The 20671-nt window shown below is 38.2% G+C and overlaps 1 protein-coding gene across 1 annotated transcript in view; it reads left to right on the top strand.

Annotated features, from left to right (window-relative positions):
- Positions 1-20671, top strand: part of NAV3 (neuron navigator 3) — a 931619-nt gene that overhangs the window by 131375 nt on the left and 779573 nt on the right. The gene's annotated exons all lie outside the window — the stretch shown is intronic.

Raw genomic sequence — 20671 nt, 5'->3', positions numbered from 1 at the left:
AGAGCACACCAAATGTAAAATTAGTAGAAGAAAAAAAATACTAAAGATCAGAGCAGAAAAAAGTAAAATTGAAACAAGAAAACAATACAAAAGATCAACAATATAAAAAGTTGGTTTTTTGAAAAGATAAAACCAAAAAACCTTTAGCCGGACTAAGGTAAAAGAGAAATCCCAAATAAATCAAGAGATGAAAAAGGAGATGTTACAACTGAAATTAAAAGAGGCTACTATGAGCACCTATATGCCAATAAATTGGAAAACCTAGAAGAAATGGATTAATTAATTCCTAGACACATACAACCTACCAAGGTTGAACCATGAAGAAATCCACAGCTTGGACAAACCAATAATTAACAAGAGTGAAGCCATAAGAAAAAGTCTCCCAGCAAAGAAAATCCCAGGACCCAAAGATTTTGCTGCTGAATTTTACCAAACTTTAAAGAACTAATACCAAATCCTGTTCACACTATTCTGAAACACAGGGGAAGAGGGAATACATTCGAGCACATTCTTTGAAGCCAATATTACCCTGATACCAAAACCAGTCAAAGACACATCCAAACATACACACACACACACACACACACACACATACCCCAAAACAACTACAGGCCAATATCCCTGATGAACACTGATGTAAAAATCCTCAACAAAATACTAGCAAACCAAATTCAGCTACACATTATGAAGATCATTCATCATGACCAAGTGGGATTTATTCCAGAGATGCAAGGATAGTTCAACATATGAAAATCAATTGATGTGATATATCATATGAAGAGAATGAGGGGCAATAACCATATACGATTATTTCAATTGTGCTGAAAAAGCATTTGATAAAATTCAATGTCAATTCATGATAAAACCCATCAAAAACAGGATAGAAGGAATATAACACAATAAAAGCCATGTATGACAGACCCACAGCTAGTATCAAACTGAATGGGGACCTCCAAGCCTTTCCTCTAAGATCTGCACCATGACAAGGATGTCCACTTTTAACACTTTTATTCAACATAGTACTGGAAGTTCTAGGTAGATCAGTCAGACAAGAGGAAGAAATACAGGGCATCCAAATTTGAATGGAAGAAGTCAAATTATCTTTGTTTGCAGATAATATGATCTTATATTTGCAAAAACCTAAAGACTCCAGAAAAAAACTATGAGAACTGATAAACAAATTTAGTATAGTTGCAGAATATAAAATCAGCATACAGAAATCAATAACATTATTATATCCCATCAGTGAACACTCTTAGAAATCAAGAAAGTAATCCCATCTACAATAGCTACATAAAATTAAATATATAGTAATTAACCAAATAAGTGAAATATCTACAATAAAAGCAATAAAACATTGAAAGAAGTTCAAGAAGACACACAAAAAAGCAAAAATATTCCATGTTCATGAATTGGAAGAATTAATATTGTTAAAAATGGCCATATTAACCAAAGCAATCTACAGATTCAATGCAATCTCCATCAAAATACCAACTACATTCTTCACAGAAATAGAAAAAACAATTTTAAAATGTATATGGAACCAGAAAAGACCCAGAATATCCAAAACTGTCCTGAGAAAAAGGAACAAAACTGGAGGAATCACATTATCTGACTTGAAATTATACTATAGATGCACAGTAAACAAAACATAAAAGCGTACATAGACCAATGGAACAAAAGAGAGCACATGTGGCATAAAAGCACACACATAGACCAATGGAACAAAATAGAGAACCCAGAAACAAATCCATACATCTACAGTGAGCTCATTTTCAACAAAGATACTAAAGAACACACACCGGAGAAAGGACAGCCTCTTCAATTAATGGTATGGGGAGAACTGGATATCCATATGCAGAAGAATGAAACTAGATTGCTCTCTTTTGCCACATACAAGAATCAAATGAAAATGGATTAAAGACTTGAATCTAAAACCTCAAACTAAGAAACTATTAAAAGAAAACGTTGTGGAAATTCTCCAGGACAGTAATACTTCTCAAGCACAGGCAACCAAAGCAAAAATGGACAAGTGGCATCATATCAAGTTAAAAAGTTTCTGCACAGCAAAGGAAACAATCAACACAGTAAAGAGACAACCCACAGAATAGGAGAAAATATTTGCAAACTATCCATCTGACAAGGGTCTAATAATCAGAACATACAAGGAGCTTAAACAACTCCATATGAAAAAGTCTAATAATATGATCAAATAATGGGCAAAAGATCTGAGTAGACATTTCTCAAAAGAAGACATACAAATGGCAAACAGGTATATGAAAACGTGCACTAAATCAGAGAAATGCAAGTAAAAACTACAATTAGATCCTATGTCATCCAAGTTAAAATGGCTTTTATCCAAAAGACAGGCAATAACAAATGCTAGAAAGGATATAGAGATAAGGGAACGCTTGTACACTGTTGGTGGGAATGTAAATTAGTACAACCACTATGAAGAACAGTTTGGAGGTTCCTCAAAAAATCTAAACATAGGGGTACCATATGATCCAGGAGTCCCACTGCTAGGTATATACCCAAAAGAAAGGAAACAAGTGTATCCAAGAGATACCTGACACTACTGTGTTTATTGCAGCTATTCGTAATAGCCAAGATATGGAAGAAACCTAAGTGTCCATCAGCAGACAAATGGATAAAGAGAATGTGGTACTTACACACAGTAGAGTACTATGCAGCCACGAAAAGGAATAAGACCTTGTCATTTGCAACAACATGGATAGGACTGGAGTTCAATTATGTTATGTGAAATAAGCCAGACATAGATAAATTCTGCATGCTGTCACTTATTTGTAGGGGCTAAAAATGAAGACAGTTGAGCTCATGGAGATAGAGAGTACAGTGATGGTTACCAGAGGCTGGGAAGGGTAATGAAAAGATGGGGGATGGGAGGATGGTTAATGGCAATGCTCCCCAACCTTTTTGGCACCAGGGACCAGTTTTATGGAAGGCAAATTTTCTACTGATGGGGGAGGGGGATGAGAGCGGATGGTTTGGGGATGAAACTGTTCCACTTCAGATACCTCATATCATCAGGTATTAGATTCTCATAAGGAATGCACAACCTAGATCCCTCACATGTGCAGCTCACAATAGGGTTTGCCATCCTATGAGAATCTAATGCCACTGCTGATCTGACAGGAGGCAGTGCTTAGCCTGTAATGCTCATTGACCCGCCGCTCACTTTCTGCTTTGTGGCCCAGTTTCTAACAGGCCACAGACCAGTACCAGTCCCTGGCCTCTAGGGGTTGGGAACCCCTGGTTTATGGATAGAAAAGTGTGGAACGAATAAGATCCAGTATTTGATAGGACAATAGAGAGACTTTGGTCAATAATAATTTAATTGTACATTTTTAAATTACTGAAAGTGTATTATTGGATTGTTTGTAACATAAAGGATAAAAGGTCTAGTTGATGAATATCTTATTTTACAAGATGTGATTATTATGCATTGTGTGCATATATATATCAAATATCTCATATACTCTATAAATATATATACCTACTGTGTACTCAGAATTTTTTTAAGTATATGTGATGCATGGATAGTTAGAGTTATATGTGGGAGAATTAGATCTGATTTATAAGGTTATGTTAATATATTCCTCTCTTAGGGGAATACATATTTGTTAATACTAACTCCTGGTTGAGGAACTTCTGCTCTGGGATCAAGTGGCACAGGAGTTTGGTGTAAGCCTTAAGTTTTAATTTCCTTGATTTTGGTGAGCTCAAAATTTATATGATAAAATTACAATATGCCTGGTGGGTGTTCTTGTGTTAAGGTTTGTGAAATTAGGATTAAAGACTCACATTATTGTATATATTTCTCTCTAAGCCATATTCTTATTATTTGTCCCAAGGACTCCCTTTCTTTGACTTACATCTACCCCATGCCCTTGGTAACCACTGTGTGATAATGCAGCTTTTTGCTTTCTATATCTGGCGTATTTCGCTTAATATCCTATAGGTTCATCCATCTTCTGGCAAATGCAGAATTTCCTTTTTTAAGGCTGAATAATATTTTAGTATGTGCATGTTTGTGTGACTATATCTCAAAATTTCCTTATTCATTCATCTGTTGATGGATACTTACGTTGTTTCCATATCTTGGTTATTGAGAATAGTGTTTCAATGAACATGGGAGTGCAGATATCTTCACAGGATGATTTTCACTTCCTTTGAGTATATATCCAGAAGAGGAATTGCTGAGTCTTACGGTAGTTCTAGCTTTAATTTCTTTAGGAGCTTCCATACTGCTTTCCATATGACTTTACCAATGTACATTCTCCCCAACAATGTACAAGGTCATCCTTTTCTCCACATTTGTGCCAATACTTTTTACCTCTTGTCTTTTTGATAATAGCTATCCTTACTGGTGTGAGATGATGTCTCACTGCAGTTTTGACTTGCATTTCCCTGAAGTTTAGTGATGTTGAATATCTTTGCATATAACTGTTGGCTATTTTTATATCTTCTTTAGAGAGATGTCTATTCAGATCCTTAGGGTTATTTGGTTTTTTGCTATTGAGTAATGTGAACTCATTGTATATTTTGGATATTAACACTTTATCAGATATATGATTTGCAAATATTTTCTCCCAATCTGTAGGCTGTCTTTTCATTTTGTTAAGTGTTTCCTTTGCTGCACAGAAGCTTTTTAGTTTGATGGAGTCCCATTTATTTATTTTTGCTTTCGTAGCCTGAGTTTTTGGTGTGCTATTCAAAATATAATTGCCTACACCAATGTCAAGAGGCTTCTCTCCTGTTTTTCTTCAAGGATCATGGTTTCAGGTCTTAAAGTTAGGTCTTGCATCCATTTTGGGTTGATTTTTGTGTAATATATAAGAGCAAGAATTCCTGAAAAAGGGCTGAAGTAGAAGTTCAAGTTGTCTAAGTTTTCTACTCATGGTTGCCAAGTATCTATTCAACTGTATTTAGTGACCATATCTAGGAGTTACAACATGTAAATAAGATAATATTAGAGGAGGTTGTTTATCAGCAGGAAATTTACCATCCAGTAAGATGTCATGGGCATATTTTTGTCTATAGGTCCTTCCTGAACTGTGGCTAGAACCCGAGGGTTCAGAAAGAATGGCAGTGGTTTTTTTTCATTTATTTTTTTCTCAACATGTTGTATTTTTGTGTTTTATGTCTGCTTAGCAGCTCTGTGTGCAGTTTTATTGACTTCTAAACTAAGCAAATAGAACGAACTCTGGGATAAAGTGCTAAGGGAGTGAGCCACAGGGAGCACATTATACTGAGGCGCTTCACTCCATGGGCTCTGGCTGCCAATTTGCTTACAAGTGCAATTCAGGAAGCTGGTTATGGTCTATCAAGCCCTAAATAATCTGGGCCTTGTTCACCCCAATAATTAGCTCTTTCTTTTTATACCATCACCACAATTAATCATGGCCCATCATTCTCATGCAGTATATAGGGATGTTCTGCAGTACCTCATTCAATGAGCTCTTTCTACAACAATGCTCCACTTGTTTGTAATGAGAGGCAGTGCAGAGTAGTGGTTATGAGCTGGACTTTGCGAGACTGGGGTTCCAAGTACAGTTTCAACTATTATGTGGTAACAGTTGTGGGATGTTGGTCAACTTACTACAATTATTGCTACTATTAACTATAGTAGCAAACACATACACTACTATGTGTCAGATACTGTTCTACCTTTTAACAAACATAAATTTTTTCAGTTATTACTCCTAACCCTATCTCACAGCTATTGTTATTACTATCTCCATTTTATAGGTGATAAAACCAAGAAAAATTACTGAAACTCTGATTCTCAGATTCTTTAACTGGGAAGTGATAATAACAACGGTACTAGTACTAACTTAATAATAATGTGATAACAGGAACAGAAAACTAAACACCTCATGTTCTCACTCATAAGTGGGAGCTGAACAATGAGATCACATGGACACAGGGAAGGGAACATTACACACCGGGGTCTGTTGAGGGGTGGGAACAAGGGGAGGGAGAACATGAGGACAAATACCTAATGCATGTGGGGCTTAAAACTTAGATGACAGATTGATAGATGTAGTAAACCACCATGGCACATGCATACCTATGTAATAAACCTGCACGTTCTGCACTTCCCAGAACTTAAAGTAAATAATAACTATGTAATAAGGATTAAATGAGATTTTAAAAATATGCTGCATTTTATTAAACATGTACTCAATATTAGCTATTAATGTTACAGTGTATCTGGTGTAAATATTATGGTAAATATATATTTCCCCACTAAATATGTATGTATAAATATATATCATATATAATTTTTATATATTATAAAAGCTTTTAAATCTTCTTGGAAAAGTGACCACATCTGATTTATTTTGAATTGATATTTTGGGTGTTCTATTATCACTTGAGATAATATAAAAGTATGTGTATGGATGTATGTTTTGTATCTGGTTTTTAATCTAAAACCATCCATTTCATCCATGTGGACAAGGACATTATTTTTTTTTTTTTGCTTATTTGAGGGGAGAGTCATTGTTAACTCCCAGATTCATGGGAATTTTGGTATCTGTGAGGGTTTTTGAGCAGTGATTCTATTTTGCTCTAGATATGACAATCATCAGATGAGGATGTCCATTGCATGAGTGTTTGTTGTAAGACTGAGACCTATTAGAGCACATTTTGTGGAAAGTATATTTAATATTTGGAAGACGAAACACATGCATTTAATAATCTACTGTACTTCAATTCTTTGATTTTAGTTGTTAAAAAAAGGAGAGGAAAAATACTTGCTATTTGGAAAACTTTTCATGTTTTACGATATCCTTGTCATTATAATATTGTCCAGTTATTTCACGTTTTGGGACTGGACCACAGAAGCAGTCATTTAACTGGTTTTGTGTACAAACATTCAGCAACTATAATGAAATCAATGTTTTATCTGGTTTTCTAAGATCACATGATATCTTTGTATGCAGTTGAAGTACTTAGAAAGAAAACATCACTTAATCAGAAGAAATCTGATAGTCATTTCCCATATCTGAATTTTCGGACTCAACTTGTTTGCAAAAATTAAGGCACCCAAACATTCCTTTTAACTTTGTTTGGTTCATTGTTTAGTTGCACATTTTCAATGCTAAAGCTGCTCTTTACCTTAACCTCTTATGTGATAATTATTAATTATTTTCCCCAAGTTGTTTGTGGACCCAAGGGTCCATGATGATAATTAGATTGTAGATAATAACAGAAAAATCAGAAGGAACAATAAAATATTGAAAATTTGACTTTCTATAACATATTGACCCGCTTTATTGAGAATAACAATACATTGTAGAGTGAAAAAATGGGGAGGTCACTATCATAAACTGCAGTGGCCAGGATAGAAAAAATATAAAGAGAAGATGGTTGAATAGGAACAGCTCCAATCTACAGCTCCCAGCATGAGCGATGGAGAACGGTGATTTCTGCATTTCCAACTGAGGTACTGGGTTCATCTCACTGGGGCTTGTTGGACAGTGGGTGCAGCCCATGGAGCATGAGCTGAAGCAGGGCAGGGCATTGCCTCACCAGGGAAGGGCAAGGGGTCAGGGGTCAGGGAATTCCCTTTCCTAGCCAAGGGAAGCCGTGACAGATGATACCAGGAAAATTGGGACACTGCCACCCTAATACTGAGCTTTTTCAATGGTCTTACCAAATGGCACACCAGGAGATTATATCTTGTCCCTGGCTTGGAGGGTCCATTCCCATAGAGCCTCACTCACTGCTAGCATAGCAGTCTGAGATGGAACTTCAAGGAGGCAGTGAGTGTCGGGGAGGGGCGTCCACCATTGTTGAGGCTTGAGTAGGTAAACAAAGCGGCCAGGAAGCTCGAACTGGGTGGAGCCCACTGCAGCTCAACAAGGCCTGCCTGCCTCGGTAGACTCCACCTCTGCGGGCAGGGCATAGCTGAACAAAAGGCAGCAGAAACTTCTGCAGGCTTAAACATTCCTGTCTGACAGCTTTGAAGAGAGTAGGTTCTCCCAGCATGGAGTTTGAAATCTGAAAACAGACAGATTGCCTCCTCAGGTGGGTCCCTGACACCCAAGGAGCCTAACTGGTAGGCACCTCCCAGTAGGGGACGACTAACACCTCCTACAGCCAGGTGCCCTCTGATATGAAGTTTCCAGAGGAAGGATCAGGCAGCAGCATTTGCCGTTCTGCAATATTTGCTGTTCTGCAGCCTCTGCTGGTGATACCCGGGCAAACAGGGTCTGGAGTAGACCTCCAGCAAACTCTAACAGACCTACAGCTAAGGGTCTTGACTGTTAGAATGAAAACTAACAAGCAGGAAGGACATCCACACCAAAACCCCATTTGTACATCACCATCGTCAAAGACCAAAGGTAAATAAAACCACAAAGATGGGGAGAAACCAAGCAGAAAAGCTGAAAATTCTAAAAATCAGAGCGCCTCTTCTTCTCCAAAGGAATGCAGCTGCTTGCCAGCAATGGAACAAAGCTGGACAGAGAATGACTTTGATGAGTTGATAGAAGAAGACTTCAGGTGATCGGTAATAACAAACTTCTCTGAGCTAAAGGAGGATGTTTGAACCCATAGCAAAGAAACTAAAAACCTTGAAAAAAGATTAGACAAATGGCTAACTAGAATAAACAGTGCAGAGAAGACCTTACATGACCTGATAGAGCCGAAAACCATGGCACGAGAACTGTGCGATGCATGCACAAGCTTCAATAGCTGATTTCATCAAGTGGAAGAAAGGGTATCTATGATTGAAAATCAAATGAATGAAATGAAGCAAGAAGAGAAATTTAGAGAAAAAGAGTAAAAAGAAACAAACAAAGCCTCCAAGAAATATGGGACTATGTGAAAAGACCAAATCTATGTCTGATTGGTGTGCCTGAAAGTGAGGGGGAATATGGAACCAAGTTGGAAAATACTCTTCAGGATATTATACAGGAGAACTTCCCCAACCTAGCAAGGCAGGCCAACATTCAAATTCAGGAAATACAGAGAAAGCCACAAAGATACTCCTCGAGAAGAGCAACTCCAAGACACATAATTGTCAGATTCACCAAAGTTGAAATGAAGGAAAAAAAGTTAATGGCAGCCAGAGAGAAAGGTTGGGTTACCCACAAAGGGAAGCCCATCAGACTAACAGCAGATCTCTCGGCAGAAACTCTAAAAGCCAGAAGAGAGTGGGGGCCAATATTCAACTTTTTTTTTTTTTTTTTGAGACGGAGTCTCGCTTTGTCACCCAAGCTGGAGTGCAGTGGCCGGATCTCAGCTCGCTGCAAGCTCCGCCTCCTGGGTTCACGCCATTCTCCTGCCTCAGCCTCCCGAGTAGCTGGGACTACAGGCGCCTGCCACCTCGCCCGGCTAGTTTTTTGTATTTTTTAGTAGAGATGGGGTTTCACCGTGTTAGCCAGGATGGTCTCGATCTCCTGACCTTGTGATCCGCCCGCCTCGGCCTCCCAAAGTGCTGGGATTACAGGCTTGAGCCACCGCGCCCGGCCTCAACATTCTTAAAGAAAGGAAGTTTCAATCCATAATTTCATATCCAGCCAAACTAAGCTTCATAAGTGAAGGAGAAATAAAGTCCTTTACAGATGAGCAAATGCTGAGAGATTTTGTCACCACCAGGACTGCCTTACAAGAGCTCCTGAAGGAAGCACTAAACATGGAAAGGAACAGCTGGTACCAGCCACTGCAAAAACATGCCAAATTGTAAAAACCATCGATGGTATGAAGAAACGGCATCAATTAACAGGCAAAATAACCAGCTAAAATCATAATGACAGGCTCAAATTCACACATAACAATATTAATCTTAAATGTAAATGGGCTAAATGCTCCAATTAAAAGACACAGACTGGCAAATTGGATAAAGAGTCAAGACCCATCAATGAGCTGTATTCAGGAGACCCATCTCACATGCAGAGACACACATAGGCTCAAAATAAAGGGATGGAGGAATATCTACCAAGCAAATGGAAAAAAGCAGGGGTTGCAATCCTAGTCTCTGACAAAACAGACTTTAAACCATCAAAGATCAAAAGAGACAAAGAAGGCCATTACACAATGGTAAAGGGATCAATTCAACAAGAAGAGCTAACTGTCTTAAATATACATATACCCAATAAAGGAGTACCCAGATTCATAAAGCAAGTCCTTAGAGACCTACAAAGAGACTTAGACTCCCACACAATAATAATGGGAGACTTTAACACCCCACTGTCAACATCAGACAGATCAACAAGACAGAAAGTTAACAAGAATATCCAGGAATTGAATTCAGCTCTGCAACAAGAGGACCTAATAGACATTTACAGAACTCTCCACCCCAACTCAACAGAATATACATTTTTCTCAGCGCCACATCAAACTTATTCCCAAATTGACCACATAGTTGGAAGTAAAGCACTCCTCAGCAAATGTAAAAGAACAGAAATTATAACAAACTGTCTCTCAGACCACAGTGTAATCAAACCAGAACTCAGGATTAAGAAACTCACTCAAAACCACTCAACTACATGGAAGCTGAACAACTTGCTCCTAAGTGACTACTGGGTACATAACGATATGAAGGCAGAAATAAAGATGTTCTTTGAAACCACTGAGAACAAAGACACAACATACCAGAATCCCTGGAACACATTTAAAGCAGTGTGTAGAGGGAAATTTATAGCACTACATGCCCACAAGAGAAAGCAGGAAAGATCTAAAATTGACACCCTAACATCACAATTAAAAGAACTAGAGAAGCAAGAGCAAACACATTCAAAAGCTAGCAGAAGGCAAGAAATAACTGAGATCAGAGCAGAACTGCAGGAGATAGAGACACAAAAGACCCTTAAAAAAAAATCAATGAATCCAGGAGCTGGTTTTTTGAAAAGATTAACAAAATTGACAGACCTCTAGCAAGGCTAATAAAGAAGAAAAGAGAGAAGAATCAAATAGACATAATAAAAAATAATAAAGGGGTTATCATCACTGATCCCACAGAAATACAAACTACCATCAGAGAATACTATAAACACCAATATTCAAATAAATTAGAAAATCTAGAAGAAATGGATAAATTCCTGGACACATAACACCCTCCCAAGACTAAACCAGGAAGAAGCTGAATCCCTGAATAGACCAATAGCAGGCTCTGAAATTGAGGCAATAATTAATGGCCTACCAACCAAAAAATGTCCAGGACCAGAGGGATTCACAGCCGAATTCTACCAGACATATAAAGAGGAGCTGGTACCATTCCTTCTGAAACTATTCCAATCAGTAGAAAAAGAAAGAATCCTCCCTAACTCATTTTTTGAGGCCAGCATCATCCTGATACCAAAGGCTGGCAGAGGCACAACAGAAAAGGAGAATTTTAGACCAATATCCCTGATGAACATTGATGCAAAAATCCTCAATAAAATACTGGCAAACCGAATCCAGCAGCACATCAAAAAGCTTATCCACCACAATCAAGTTGGCTTCATCCCTGGGATGCAAGGCTGGTTCAACATACACAAATCAATAAATGCAATCCATCATATAAACAGAACTAAAGACAAAAACCACATGATTATCTCAATAGATGCAGAAAAGGCCTTTGACAAAATTCAACAGTGCTTCATGCTAAAAACTCTCAATAAACTAGACATTGATGGGGCATATCTCAAAATAATAAGAGCTATTTATGACAAACCCACAGCCAATATCATACTGAATAGGCAAAAACTGGAAGCATTCCCTATGAAAACTGGCACAAGACAGGGATGTCCTCTCTGACCACTCCTATTCAACATAGTGTTGGAAATTCTGGCCAGGGCAATCAGGCAGGAGAAAGAAATAAAGGATATTCAATTAGGAAAAGAGGGAGTCAAATTGTCCATGTTTGCAGATGACATGATTATATATTTAGAAAACCCCATTGTCTCAGCCCAAAATCTCTTTAAGCTGATAAACAACTTCAGCAAAGTGTCAGAATACAAAATCAATGTGCAAAAATCACAAGCATTCTTATACACCAGTAACAGAGAAACACAGAGCCAAATCATGAGTGAACTCCCATTCACAACTGCTTCAAAGAGAATAAAATACCTAGGAATCCAACTTACAAGGGATGTGAAGGAACTCTTCAAGGAGAACGACTCAATGTTCTCCTTGCTCAATGAAAGAAAAGAGGACACAAACAAATGGAAGAACATTCCATGCTCATGGATAGGAAGAATCAATATCGTGAAAATGGCCATACTGCCCAAGGTAATTTATAGATTCAAAGCCATCCCCATCAAGCTACCAATGAATTTCTTCACAGAATTGGAAAAAACTACTTTAAAGTTCATATGGAATCAAAAAAGAGCCTGCATTGCCAAGGCATTCCTAAGTCTAAAGAATAAAGCTGGAGGCACCACGCTACCTGACTTCAAACTATACTATAAGACTACAGTAACCAAAACAGCATGGTACTGGTACCAAAACAGATATAGACCAATGGAACAGAACAGAGCCCTCAGAAATAATACCACACATCTATAACCTTCTGATCTTTGACCTGACAAAAACAAGAAAAGGGGAAAGGATTCCCTATTTAATAAATGGTGCTGGGTAAACTGGGTAGCTATATGTACAAAGCTGAAACTGGATGCCTTCCTTATACCTTATACAAAAGTTAATTCAAGATGGATTAAAGACTTAAATGTTAGACCTAAAACCATAAAAACCCTAGAAGAAAACCTAAGCAATACCGTTCAGGACATATGCATGGACAAGGACTTCATGACTAAGACACCAAAAGCAATGACACCAAAAGCCAAAATTGACAAATGGTATCTCATTAAACTAAAGAACTTCTGTGCAGCAAAAGAAACTACCATCAGAGTGAACAGGCAGCCTACAGAATGAGAGAAAATTTTTGCAATCTACATATCTGACAAAGGGCTAATATACAGAATCTATAAACAATTTAAATAAATTTACAGGAAATAATCAAACAACCCCATCAAAAAGTGGGTGAAGGATATGAACAGAGACACTTCTCAATAGAAAACATTTATGCAGCCAACAGACACCTGAAGAAATGCTCATCATCACTGGCCATCAGAGAAATGCAAATCAAAACCACAATGAGATACCATCTCATACCAGTTAGAATGATGATCATTAAAAAGTCAGGAAACAACAGGTGCTGGAGAGGATGTGGAGAAATAGGAATGCTTTTGCACTGTTGGTGGGATTGTAAACTAGTTCAACCATTGTGGAAGACAGTGTGGCGATTCTTCAAGGATCTAGAACTAGAAATATCATTTGACCCAGCCATCCCATTACTGGGTAGATACCCAAAGGATTATAAATCATACTGGTATAAAGACACATGCACATGTATGTTTATTATGACACTATTCACAATAGCAAAGACTGGGATCCAACCCAAAAGTCCATCAGTGATAGAATGGATTAAGACAATGTGGCACATATGCACCATGGAATACTATGCAGCCATAAGAAAGGATGAGTTAATGTCCTTGTAGAGACATGGATGAAGCTTGAAACCATCATTCTGAGCATACTATCGCAAGGAGAGAAAACCAAACACCGCATGTTCTCACTCATAGGTGGGAATTGAACAATGAGAACATTTGGACACAGGATGGGGAACATCACACACTGGGGCCTGCCATGGGGTAGGGGGAAGGGGGAGAAATAGTATTAGAAGATGTACCTAATGTAAATGATGAGTTAATGGGTGCAGCACACCAACATGGCACACGTATACATATGTAACAAACCTGCATATTGTGCACATGTACCCTAGACCTTAAAGTATAATAATAATAATAAAAAGAAAAAATATAAAGAGAAAGAAGAAAAAAAACAAAAACCTAACAAAATGAAAACAAAAGACCAGTAATTCAGGAATTCTCTCAGTTCCCATTTTATGTCAAATGAACCAGACTAACTGTCCTTAAATATTTCCATAAGTAATTACAGGAAGAGAAAAGGACAAAAAGACCCTGACACTAAATAAAAATTCTCTCTCAAATATCTAATGCCTAATTTCTTTCTTTCAGAAGCAATATGGCGGCCTTCTCAAGGCGACTTTCTCTATGTTGATGTAATTCATGTGTCAGGAATCCCAGTTGCTTTCACTTTGTGGTTGGCCAAAAAGAATATTGAGTTTTTCTTTTGAGACTGTGGTTGGATGCAGATTTAAAGACACAATGCTTGATGTGCCTTGAGGTGATGCATGGAATTGTTTTACTCCTTGGCAGTCACTCTGGAAGGAATGTTTTTACAATCAATCACCGGCTCACTGTGAGTCCTTAATCATGTGGACCCTCTGACATTCAAGTTCACAGTCCTGAGTAAAGACTAATCTAAGGGTTGAAACCAAGCAAAGGGTAGATAGAGCAGGATCCATTTTTATTAGTCATGCTTTAAAAAAAATGTCTGGATAGAGAATTACCCCACAAATAATTGAACAAGGTTGACTTATGCTGCTGACCTCAGAAGTCTTCTTGACAACCATCTCTAACAATGAACTTTGGGAAAACCTTAATAGTCTCTTCCCCATTATGTGTTTGTTTGGATAAAGTCCCAATGCACCAGTTTCCTAAACTCAGATGTGGTAGGTGTGTGTCCATGATGAGAAAAAACAGTTTAAGGCCGGGCGCGGTGGCTCAAGCCTGTAATCCCAGCACTTTGGGAGGCCGAGACGGGCGGATCACGAGGTCAGGAGATCGAGACCATCCTGGCTAACATGGTGAAACCCCGTCTCTACTAAAAAAAAATACAAAAAACTAGCCGGGCGATGTGGCGGGCGCCTGTAGTCCCAGCTACTCGGGAGGCTGAGGCAGGAGAATGGCATAAACCCGGGAGGCGGAGCTTGCAGTGAGCTGAGATCCGGCCACTGCACTCCAGCGGCAGAGCGAGACTCCGTCTCAAAAAAAAAAAAAAAAAAAAACAGTTTATGACTGTTGGTGAGGTGAGATTGCTATAGAGGTTTGAGATAGCATAAACACATTGACCCATTTTCTACACTCCACTATAATAGAGAATGATTATGCTAATTGATGTAGGTTCTTGATCAAGGCTTTGGGCTCTACATATAGCTATAAGAAGCAGAAACCTCCCTGAAGATCCATGTTGCTTATTAGCAAATCAGTTTCTATTGGTGCCTGCTCTCCTGTTATGACAGTTTTGACAGAGAAACTATTCTGGAGGCCCCTGAGGCTCCTTTCTACCTTAAGGCCTCTGAATTGAATATTGTCTTCCCCAGAAGCTCTTGACCCAGATCTTCTCTAGACAGGAGCCTTTCCATTGTTTGGAGACCTGCCAAAATATGTGTTTTTTCAGAGGCTCCTCCTGTTCTGATATCAAAATAAAGCAGCACTCCTGTCACTGTCACCTCAGCTGTTTTGGATAACACTGTCACTCTTTTGATTTGTTTGTGTACCTGTTGTCTGTCTATCTTGCCACTAGAATGAAAGATCCATGGAGAAGGAGAGATCTTGCCTTTCTGTTTGGTGCTATGTTCCCTACATAGATCATAGGTGGTTAAAAAAATAAGTATTGAATAAATCTGTTGGCATGCAGATAACAGCCAAGTTGAGGTTTTCATTTATAGCTATTTATAAGTAATAATAGTAATAATAACAACATTCTAAAATATTTTGAGGGTTCTGTGCCAGCACTACACCTCAGCATAGTGCTTTACCTACATTTTCTCATGTGAACTTCAAAATAATCTTAAAATCTAGATGCTCTCATTATCCCCATTCTGTAGATACAGAAAGTGAGGCTCAGAAAGGTTCCTACGTCTTGGCAAAGCTTTCATAGCTGGTAAGTGGCAAAGCTGGTATTAAAATGCAGACAGCCTGGTTATAAAGCCTTCGCAGCTAAGTACTCTAGGCCCTGAGGCATTTTTCTCTGGAACATGACGCAGTTTCTGAGCATTTCTTTCAGAACTTTCTTTCATGTGAGTAATTAAGAATATCTGATGGTTGACAGTGTGATCTGCTACGATAGTTTAGGAATTCCAGTAACATTGAATGACAAAATCTCTAAAGGTGGTTCTTTTTCCCATACAGGCTACATTCCATATTCTTAACATTTGGCAGACTGTACAAATTGTAATTTTTATTATTCAAGTCATATGAAACGTTTCCTGTTTTCTATTTCTATTGGCAAAGTTTTTAAGCTTACATATATTAATTATTTATACAAGATGCTTCTTTACTTTTTGATACATGTGGTAGTGTTGTTTCCTTGGCTAGCAGTTTCTTTTTAGTTGTTGTAACTGTCAAATTTGGTTCAGTCAAGGGCTTTCAAAAGTGCTTACCTGTGATCTCCACATATAACCAAATCAAAGGTAACATTCTCTTAGAAGTCTGTCAGTTCTCAATGATGAGACATTTGCCATGTTTGTGTCATATATACACAGTAGTGCCCAAGAGTGGTGACTCCACTTGAATGACAATGTAAAATAAAAAGTATACCTTCATCTGGGCACGGTGGCTCACGCCTGTAGTCCCAGCACTTTGGGAGGTCGAGGCAGGCGGATCACGAGGTCAGGAGATCGAGACCATCCTGGCTAACACGGTGAAAACCTGTCTCTACTAAAAATACAAAAAATAATTAACTAGGTGTGGTGGCGGGCGCCTGTAGTCCCCGCTACTCGGGAGGCTGAGGCAGCAGAATGGCACGAAGCAGGGAAGGCGGAGTTTCAGTGAGCCGAGATTGCGCCACCACACTCCAGCCTGGGCAACAGTGAGACTCTGTCTCAAAAAAAAAAAAAACACACACACACACACACACACCCCTTCAGTTGACCCACAAAATGATGCCTCAACTTTCTGTGAGGATGAGTTTGTGAGGGGTCTTCACATGGCAAGTATTTGATTTTGACAGGCCCTTAGAAAAATATCAAACCAGGTAGCTGGTCTGAATCACAGTCTATACACTGAAGTGTACTGAAAATACTGCTTTTCTTCATATTTTGTTGGTAACTAAATTCCAATATGCAGATCCCAGTGGTACAGTGGGAAATTCAAGCTCATGTACAAATGTTGTGTGCTCTCCTTCCTTCAGAGCTGTGCCGAGGTCCCAGGCTTATCCATACCCAGAAACACAATGGTGCGTCCTCACCTCTGTGCATCAGTGTGTGGTGGTGACCACTGAGGAATGCCACCATTTTCAGGCCAAATGTTTTCTTCGGGTTCTTATTCCATTAATTCCATGCCATAATTTGGGCTCAGGAATCTTAAGCAAAGTTGAGAATCCAGAATGCAGTAGCTAGGATCTTCTCTACTTTTGTATATCTCGAAGCAGTCCCCCTACTGGGCTCTGACCACCTCCCTAGTGAAGAGCAGATGCCAGTCCCTAGATCTCTGTCCTCTTCCTAAACAGGCATTCTTCCTTCCCCCACCTCAGGGATTCTCAAAATTACTTTCGAGGAGTCAGTCCAAATCTCCAATATAAGAAATTGCAAGGGAAAACAATATTTCAAAAAATTTTTGTCACAGGAAAGAGTGCCATTTAGAAAATAAATTTTAGGAAACAGCCTGACTTGTGTCCATTCATGTTATGTAACTAAATGGCCATTTTGAAGGCCTATTCTAAGATGATATCATCATCTAAAGTGACATGTAGGTTGGACTCTATCCAAAGTTGTTTGGAGCAGGTTTCAGGAGATTCTCTTGAAAAATGCTGTTGTCATCAGAGCCTGATTCTCATCATGAGAAAAATGATTAGTTGGGTAGCACTAAAAAGCAAAGAAATGAAATAAGCACAGATCTTTCACCTGGTGTGTGTGGGGGTGGGTGGCAGGCACTTATGGCTCCCATACTATTTTGGCCGATCCTCATTTCTGCAAAATAGCATACACTTAAGGAATTCAAAGTGGTTAACATTCCTCACTGATACTGAATCATAGCACTCATGGACACATATCAGAGCAGCAGGGTTGGTGAGGTGGGAGGAGAGCGTCCCAATGTACCTTCAGGCCTCCTCAGAAATAGCATTCCTTAGAGGAGCAATTTTCTCCATTTGGATAGTAAAAAGGAAAGGCTTGCATATATCTGACCATTATAGTACCACAAACACCAGCTGGCCATAGACAAATATAAAATAGACCTAGAAAGAGAGCTTTCTACTTGTGTTCATGTATAATTTGTTAGAAAAGTATCCTTTTTTCTCACCTTTTTTCTTGTTACTATCATTGTGGATATGCTTAGATATTTGGCATTTGGATAAGAATAAGTGTCATTCGTGTTGTTTACTTGTGGCAATTCTCTTGACTTGCTGCAACTGTTATTGAAGCCTTATTTCCAATTTCACTTTGAAAAGCACATAATAATGGCATTAATTTTGCTTTGATCTGAGGCTTTCTCTGATGACTGAATAGTATAATTTACCCAGTGCACTGACTTCGATATGTTTTTCTTGATTAAGCTTACATAGGTATTGCATGTCACAACTGGTGGGGCGATAATAATTTTATAGTTGACTGAATGTCAAATTAAAAATGCATATGAGATAGTTAAGGATCCTATCCCAGTTAATTATTCTCATGGGATTCCTAAAATTTTGTGTTAATGAGCTGAAACATTCTGAAGACCAAATGCCTGGAATGTTTCAAAAGGGAGAATGAGAGAACCTACAAACTAGAAAATTCTCATAAAGAATAACAGAATAGGCTGGGCGTGGTGGCTCACGCCTGTAATCCCAGCACTTTGGGAGGCCAAGGCTGATGTATCATGAGGCCAGGAGTTTGAGACCAGCCTGGCCAAGATGGTAAAACCCTATCTCTACTAAAAATACAAAAATTAACCAGGCGTGGTGGCAGGCGCATGTAATCCCAGCTACTTGGGAGGCTGAGGCAGAGAATTGCTTGAACCCAGGAGGCAGAGGTTGCAGTGATCCAAGATTATGCCACTGCACTCCAGCCTGGGCAACAGAGCCAGACTCCATCTCAATAAATAAATAAATAAATAACAGCTCACTTTTAGGAGTAAAGAAAAAAAAGAGTAACAGCTCACTTTTAGGGGTAAAGAACACTCTTGCTATTAATCAGTATCATTTGTGTGTGTGGCTCAAGTCATGTGCATTGATACAGCTTTTCAGCAAAAACAGACCTAGCATGTGCTCAATGGAATTCAGTGCATAGTAATTGGTAGATGAATGAATGAATGAGCCACTAAGTTATTTTTTTGTTCTGTGGCTCTGATTCACTCTTTGACTGATTGAAACCTGTGATTCTAGGGAAGATCATGAGCAGTGATGTCAGAAATCTCAAAATCTCTTGTTCAAAATTGGGACAAGTCATTTACTTCTCTGAATCACTATTTTCTCATTTATAAAATAAGGAAAATTATTCTTACCTCTTAGTAGTTGTTTGGGGTTCAAATAGGTGGATTTTATATCTATATGTGTATCTATGTATCTATCTGTCATCTATCTATCTATCTATCTATCTATCTATCTATCTACTGTATACATTCTAAAGTGTTCCACAGTATTGGGATTCTATCTTCCCATTTGGGACTGCTACAATTTCCCAGCAGTCCACAGCCATTCTAATTCAACTGAAGGAGTTTTGTAGAGATTTTGTTCTCTGTGTTTGATTACTTCTCAAGGTCATTGAAGGACAGTCTGATAATTGCTTCTTCCATTTTGATATTGGAATAGCTTATTGTGAAGAGTAGCTTTAATAACCTATTTCTGGAGCAAAAAAAATAGGCTGAAAAAAAGAGTATATCATAAAAATCCTAAAGACATTATGGAAAGTTTGAGCTCAGTTGTCATGGTGATAGGATTTTGCTCTAAGCAGCCAGGTGGTCCCATATGGCAGAGGACCACGCTAAATGAAAGCTTTATTTTTTGAAATTGCAAAGAATCTTTATTTTAATCTTTCATTCATTTTATCATATGAGTCTCCACAAGCATTACTCAAAAATTTGTAGATGCCTATGCTTGGCTAGATTTCTAAATTATACAGAATTAAAATATTTAGCTTCATTCTGAGAATAAATATGGCAAATGGGTTATATGATATAAGCCTTATTTACAGTTTCAGGAGCACTGAAGGTTTTATAAAAATTCATTTTTATGAACTCTGAAAATTAAGTAAAAGCAAAGGGTAATAGAAAAGTTAGAGGGGCTAGAGGTATTTAGGGGGAACATGGGGAAAAGGCTGATGACGTCTTTTATGTCTCTGATTTAATGTCTCATTTAAGTAAATCACTTGGCATCAAAATAGAAAGGAAAAAGTGAAATTGTCTCTGTTTTTTGATAACCTGATCTTTATATGTCAACAACCCTAAAAACTTCACTGAAAAAAAAAAAAAACAGAACTAATAAACAAATTCAGTAAGGTTGCAAGATACAAAAGCAACACACAAAAATCAGTGTTTCTTTAGCAACCAACTAGGTGAAAAAGAAATTAAGAAATCAATCCTATTCACAATAGCATCAAAAACAATACTTAGGAATAAAATTTAACCAAGGAGGTAAAAAAATTATATACTGAAAAGTATAAAACATTGATAATAAATAGCAGACAATAAAAATAAATGGAAAAGTATTCATGTGCATAAATTAGAAAAATTAATATTGTTAAAATGTCCATACAGCTCAAGGTGATCTACAGATTCAGTGCAATGCCTATCAAAATACCAATGTTAGTTTT

Source organism: Trachypithecus francoisi, unplaced genomic scaffold, assembly GCF_009764315.1.
Source record: "Trachypithecus francoisi isolate TF-2019V2 unplaced genomic scaffold, Tfra_2.0 Lachesis_group11, whole genome shotgun sequence".
Classification (NCBI taxonomy): domain Eukaryota; kingdom Metazoa; phylum Chordata; class Mammalia; order Primates; family Cercopithecidae; genus Trachypithecus; species Trachypithecus francoisi.
This window is presented reverse-complemented; position numbering and strand designations above follow the sequence as displayed.